Below are 6,000 nucleotides of genomic sequence, written 5' to 3'. Positions count from 1 at the left end.
CAAATGTGGATTAGCAAAGAAACCCAAAGTCTCCAGAATACTCTCTCTCTCTCCCGAGAAGACTGCATAAAGGCTTCCCTGACTCCCCATGTGTTCCTACTTAAAGAGCATCAAAACAACTTTTAGTTCCTTCAAACTCCAGCAAACCTCACATTTAAATTGTCAAACTAATCCCACACTCCTGCGGGCCAAACTCCCAAAACTTTTCACCACAACACCTTCATTATATCAATAATTTCATAATAGTCCTTTTTATGAGCAGAAATAATTTTTATTGAGTGGCTTTACAAGTGTTTAAGCAGCTATACTAGAATTAAGACAGTTAAAAACCACACAACCTATGTTTCTATGAACTTTCCCTGTTAATAGACAGTACTCGGTTGTTTTACTGCCAAGTTAGGCCAGAAAGTGTCGCATAACAGAGCGTGTGTGTCGATTTACACATACAGTGCTCGTCATCCATATAAAAATCAAAGTAGTGTTTTTGTAAATGAAGAGGTGGTGTTGGGCTACCCATTTTAAAAGCACATTCCCCATTTGCCAATTTATCAAGCAGCAGGGATAGTTCAGAAAGCCTACTTGCAGTCCTTATTTTATATAGATTTTTAAAATTGGTTATTGAGTATTATATGTTTTATTTTTTCTGTAAACACATTCATATGATGAAAAGCAGGGAATACAGTTCTTACATAAAAAAGTAAATAAAATTTTACCTTTCGGACCATCAATATCATGCCGTATCATGTTAGATCAGCTTTGTTCACAGTGCTCATAAAGGTATACCAAGGATTTCAGATACCCTTTGCAATAAATGTTCTGAAAAGAAGCTCGGATGTGGTACTTGCAAAAGCTGAATCCTGCCACTGCAAGCATTATACAAAGAAAAATTACATGTATTTGCATTATGTCTTTATCAGAGATGGCAGAGAGCCAGTCTGAGGATTAAAGTCTTGCTCCCTACTACAGAAGGGACCTTGGCCTGTTGTGTATTAAATAAGATATTCTGGCAGCAGGGTAAAGTATTGCTATTGGTCAATTTGAAGTGTACAATCACAATCCACAGCCTGATTGGGTCCCGCCGGAAAGTTTGAATATTATTGGTTCCCGCTAAAATGTATCTTTTCCCTCAGTCCCAATGTGTCTATAAATAGAGCTTTCCCTACCCCCTTTCCCCAGTCTTGTCTAATCCCTACAATAAAGAGCTGTTTTCACTAAGACGTGTAGCTGGACTTCTTGCTACCAGAACCCACGACACAACATACTGGCGACGAGGATGGGATTGAATTAGGCCGGCTGAGGGCTGCTGACCCTAGCGACCTGATTCCGGCGACAAGACTCCCTGTGACTGACAGGACAGATCAGTCCACTAAGATGGCTGCGTCACGGTTCATGGAACCATTTCATCCCGGAGCAACTGAGGCCTGGGATGCTTACCTCGAGCGTTTTGAATTCAGCGTGGCAGCAAAAGGGGTCACTGACGAGGAAAGGAAAAAGGCGTTGTTCCTGAGTTGCTGCGGGGCAGAGACCTTTGAGTTGGCTCGGGCAATTCTGGCCCCCACGACACTGCGGGAGGCATCGTTCGCGAGCATTACGGAACACCTCTCCAATCACCTTAATCCGACAGCGTCGAAGATGACATGGCGCATCGAATTCCACAAGAGGCAACAACGACCTGGAGAGACGGTAGCAGTTTTCCTCACCGAACTGAGGAAGCTGGCGAGACACTGCAAATTCGCCAACTTGGAGGAGGCCCTGCTGGATCGGTTTGTGTGCGGCCTTCGCAGCAGCAAGGGCCGCAGGCGGATTGCGGCAAAACAAGATATGGATCTGTCGACAGCGCTCCGTGAGGCCATTGCGACAGAAAGCGCTGAGAGAGAGGAGCAAGACCCGGACCAGCGAGCCGAAAAGAGAGCTGGAGCGTCAACCCACACCGTGGACGACCAGCATGTCAGCCCCAACCAAAGCCCTGTGCGGGGGATAGAGATGGTGCGACAGGAGAGCACAGCAAATAAAGGTCGGCAGGGGGTCTGCCCTGGCTGCGGTGGATCACATGAGAGAAGGAAGTGCCGGTTCCGAGAAGCTACGTGTCATGCTTGTGGGAAAACGGGACACATAGCCAGGGTCTGCAAGTCGAGTGGCACGTCGGGGTCCGCGAAATCAAGAGGTCAGAGGACATCCACAGCGACGCACCAACTCGACGATTGCAACTACCTCACGCAAATCGAGGGCAGAACTGTGCCATTTCCAGCCCAAGGGAAACCAGCTGTGCGGGTCCTAATCGAAGGGAAGCCGTGTAACATGGAGGTGGACTCCGGATCCGGATTCTCCATCGTATCGGAGGACACGGCCAGATCGTTATTTCCTAGAGGTAAGCTTCCGAGATTGGAGCCCTTCCCGGCTACTCTGCAATCCTATTCCGCTGGCCGCATAGACATTTTGGGAATGTGCGCAGTGAACGTACAGTTCCGCGAGAGGGAGGCCGTATTAAAGCTTGTGATCGCAAAAGGGAAGCGCACTAGCCTGCTGGGCACGGACTGGTTCCCGGCCTTAGGGTTGGGAATCTCAGGGCTCAACACGGTCCAGATAGCTCCGGAGACATTTAACACCCTGTACACGGAATTTGGGGAGCTATTTAATGGAGAGTTAGGATGTTATAAGGGGCCTCCAATTGACTTAGAACTGGACCCGGGGGTTGCGCCAATGCGCCTCAAACCCAGGCGGGTTCCATTTGCGCTACAGCCTAAAATAGAGGCTGAGTTGGAGAAGCTAATACAGCAAGGGGTGCTTTCACCAGTGGACTCTGCTAAATGGGAAACACCCATTGTCACACCCCTGAAGGCTAATGGGGAAATACGAATTTGTGCGGATTACAAATGTACGATTAATAAGGCCATCAGGGGCAACTCGTATCCAATTCCAGTAGTGTCTCAACTATTAGCGAAGCTGGCTGGGGGCAAGGTGTTTGCAAAGATTGACTTGGCACAGGCATACCAGCAGCTCCCAGTGACTCCAGCGTCCGCTGAAATCCAGACAATTGTGACGCACAAGGGTGCCTTTAAGGTGAATAGGCTGCAGTTTGGAGTCTGCGTGGCACCTGGCATATTTCAAAGTCTTATGGAGCGCCTGTTACGGGGCCTGCCAGGTGTCCTGCCGTATTTTGATGATGTGTTAATCGCGGGCAAGGATGCTCAAGAACTACTGGGACGCATCCAGACAGTCCTATGCAAATTCCGGGATGCGGGGTTGAAACTAAAGAAAGAGAAATGTAGTTTTGGGGTAGCAGCTGTGAACTTCTTAGGATACAGGATTGATGCTGCTGGCATCCACCCCATGGAAGACAAGGTTAAGGCTATCGCCGCAGCACCGACACCTAGTAACAAGGCTGAGCTGCAGTCCTTCTTGGGCCTCGTCAATTTCTATCACGCCTTTGTGCCACACAAGGCATCGATAGCCGAACCACTGCATCGGCTACTCCAAAAGAAGTGTGCATGGCGTTGGGGGCAACCGCAACAGAGAGCTTTTGAAACGCTGCGGGGCGTGCTGTCAAAGGAAAGTACACTTGCCCACTATGATGCTGCTAAACCACTGGTGCTGGCGTGTGATGCCTCACAATATGGCGTGGGGGCTGTCTTGAGTCACCGGGAGGCGGATGGGTCGGAGCGTCCAATCTCATTCTATTCCAGAACCTTGAGCCCCACAGAGCGGAACTATGCCCAGATTGATAAGGAGGCACTGGCTATAGTCACAGGAATCAAGAAGTTCCATGACTACGTGTACGGCCGCCATTTCACAATTCAAACGGACCACAAGCCTTTGCTGGGTTTGTTCAGCCCACATAAACAAACGCCTCAAATCTTGTCCCCACGCATGCTCCGATGGTCCATCTTTTTGAATGGATTTCAATACGAACTGTGTCATGTGAAGGGTAAGCTGTTGTGCCATGCGGACGCGCTGAGTCGTCTACCACTACCTGGAGCAGCCGACGACGACCCAGCCCCGGCCGAGCACGTCATGATGATGGAGACACTTCCCGGACCACCCGTGACGGCCGTCGACATCGCCGCAAGAACTAAAAGGGACCCCGTCCTCGCCCGTGTCCTTGTGTGGGTGGGGAGGGGATGGCCAAGTGGGACTCAGGAAGAGAAATTTAGACCTTTCATGGCAAGACAAAATGAGCTGTCCCTCCATAAGGGTTGCATATTGTGGGGCGATAGGGTGGTTATTCCAAGGTCTTTACAGAATGAGGTGTTGGACACATTACACATGGGTCATCCGGGCATGGTTCGGATGAAATCTTTAGCCAGGTGCTATGTGTGGTGGCCTGGCATGGACAAGGACATCGAACAATGGGTGCGCACCTGTCGAGCGTGCCAGGAGGTGCACCCAGAAATGCCCAGGGCACCAGTGCATTGGTGGGAGCGGGCTAAGAACCCGTGGAGCCGGCTCCATGTAGATTTTGCAGGGCCGTTTCAGGGAAAGGTGTTCTTAATTGTAGTAGACGCCTACTCGAAATGGCTGGAGGTCTCAATTGTTCCAAACATGTCCTCAGCTGCTGTAATCAGGGCCCTTCGCATTTTGTTTGCCACGCATGGGTTACCCGAGACCATAGTATCAGACAACGGGGCGGCTTTTGTGTCCCAAGAGTTCAGGGCATTCCTGGCCGATAATTTCATTAGAGGGGTCACTTCTGCTCCCTTTCATCCATCCTCGAACGGACAAGCCGAACGGATGGTGCGCACAGCCAAGGGTGCAATAGCGCGCCTCTTGGAAGGGGATTGGTCTGCTCGCATTGCAAGGATGTTGTTCCTGCAGCACACAACGCCGTGTGCATCCACAGGCAAGTCCCCAGCTGAATTATTAATGGGAAGGAGGTTAGCCACAATCCTAGACTATGTCCACCCTGACAAGGTGCCGGGCCGCGATACAAGAGAACCACCGGCTGCCGAGGGTGACAGAACCCGATACCTGTCGACAGAGGATTTGGTTTGGGTCCGGAACTATGCAAGGGGACCCGCATGGGCGCCGGGGGTGGTCACCCGACCCAGTGGGCCAGTGTCATATTTTGTGACGTTAGAGGATGGCAGAGTAATGCGCCGCCACATTGACCAGCTAAGGCGCCGGTTCCCAAGCAGGGTAAGCCCGAGGGGGGAGGAGCCGCACACAACTCTGCCGGCGTCCGGTGAATCGCAGCAGTCTAGTCAGGATGACTCCGGGCCACAGGGGGTGGAGGGCTCCGAGAGTCAGGAAACCGAGATCACCACTGATGAACCTAGCCCAGAAACAACTAGTCAGCCTAGAGAGTCAGCTAGTGACGCAGCTCCAGCTGAGGTACCCGAGGTTATTGGAGAGAGAAGTCTGACCACGGATAGTCCAAGGAGTGACACACCGAGGGTTAGGCAATCCGGTAGGACTCGAAGACCTCCGCAATACTTGAAAGATTACGTGTATAGTCTCAACTAGGTGCGGGGGAGTGTTGTGTATTAAATAAGATATTCTGGCAGCAGGGTAAAGTATTGCTATTGGTCAATTTGAAGTGTACAATCACAATCCACAGCCTGATTGGGTCCCGCCGGAAAGTTTGAATATTATTGGTTCCCGCTAAAATGTATCTTTTCCCTCAGTCCCAATGTGTCTATAAATAGAGCTTTCCCTACCCCCTTTCCCCAGTCTTGTCTAATCCCTACAATAAAGAGCTGTTTTCACTAAGACGTGTAGCTGGACTTCTTGCTACCAGAACCCACGACACAACATGGCCCATAAGAGTTGGCTCCTATGGCTCCTAGCTACCATGCTTTTGCTCCTAACAGCACCCATATCAGACCCATAATCTGGTGCTGATTTATTTTTTTGCCTCTCCCCTATGTTTCAGGGAGAAAGTCTGCTTTTTAAAAAGTCAGGCAACCGGCATGTTTATCTGTATCATTGTATATTTAGCAATTCTTAAAAACCCCCCGCAAAACCCTATTGCAGCTAGGGATGAGGAGTAGTTTCATTACTATC

Source organism: Lacerta agilis, chromosome 4 (genome assembly GCF_009819535.1).
Source record: "Lacerta agilis isolate rLacAgi1 chromosome 4, rLacAgi1.pri, whole genome shotgun sequence".
NCBI lineage: Eukaryota > Metazoa > Chordata > Lepidosauria > Squamata > Lacertidae > Lacerta > Lacerta agilis.
This window is presented reverse-complemented; position numbering follows the sequence as displayed.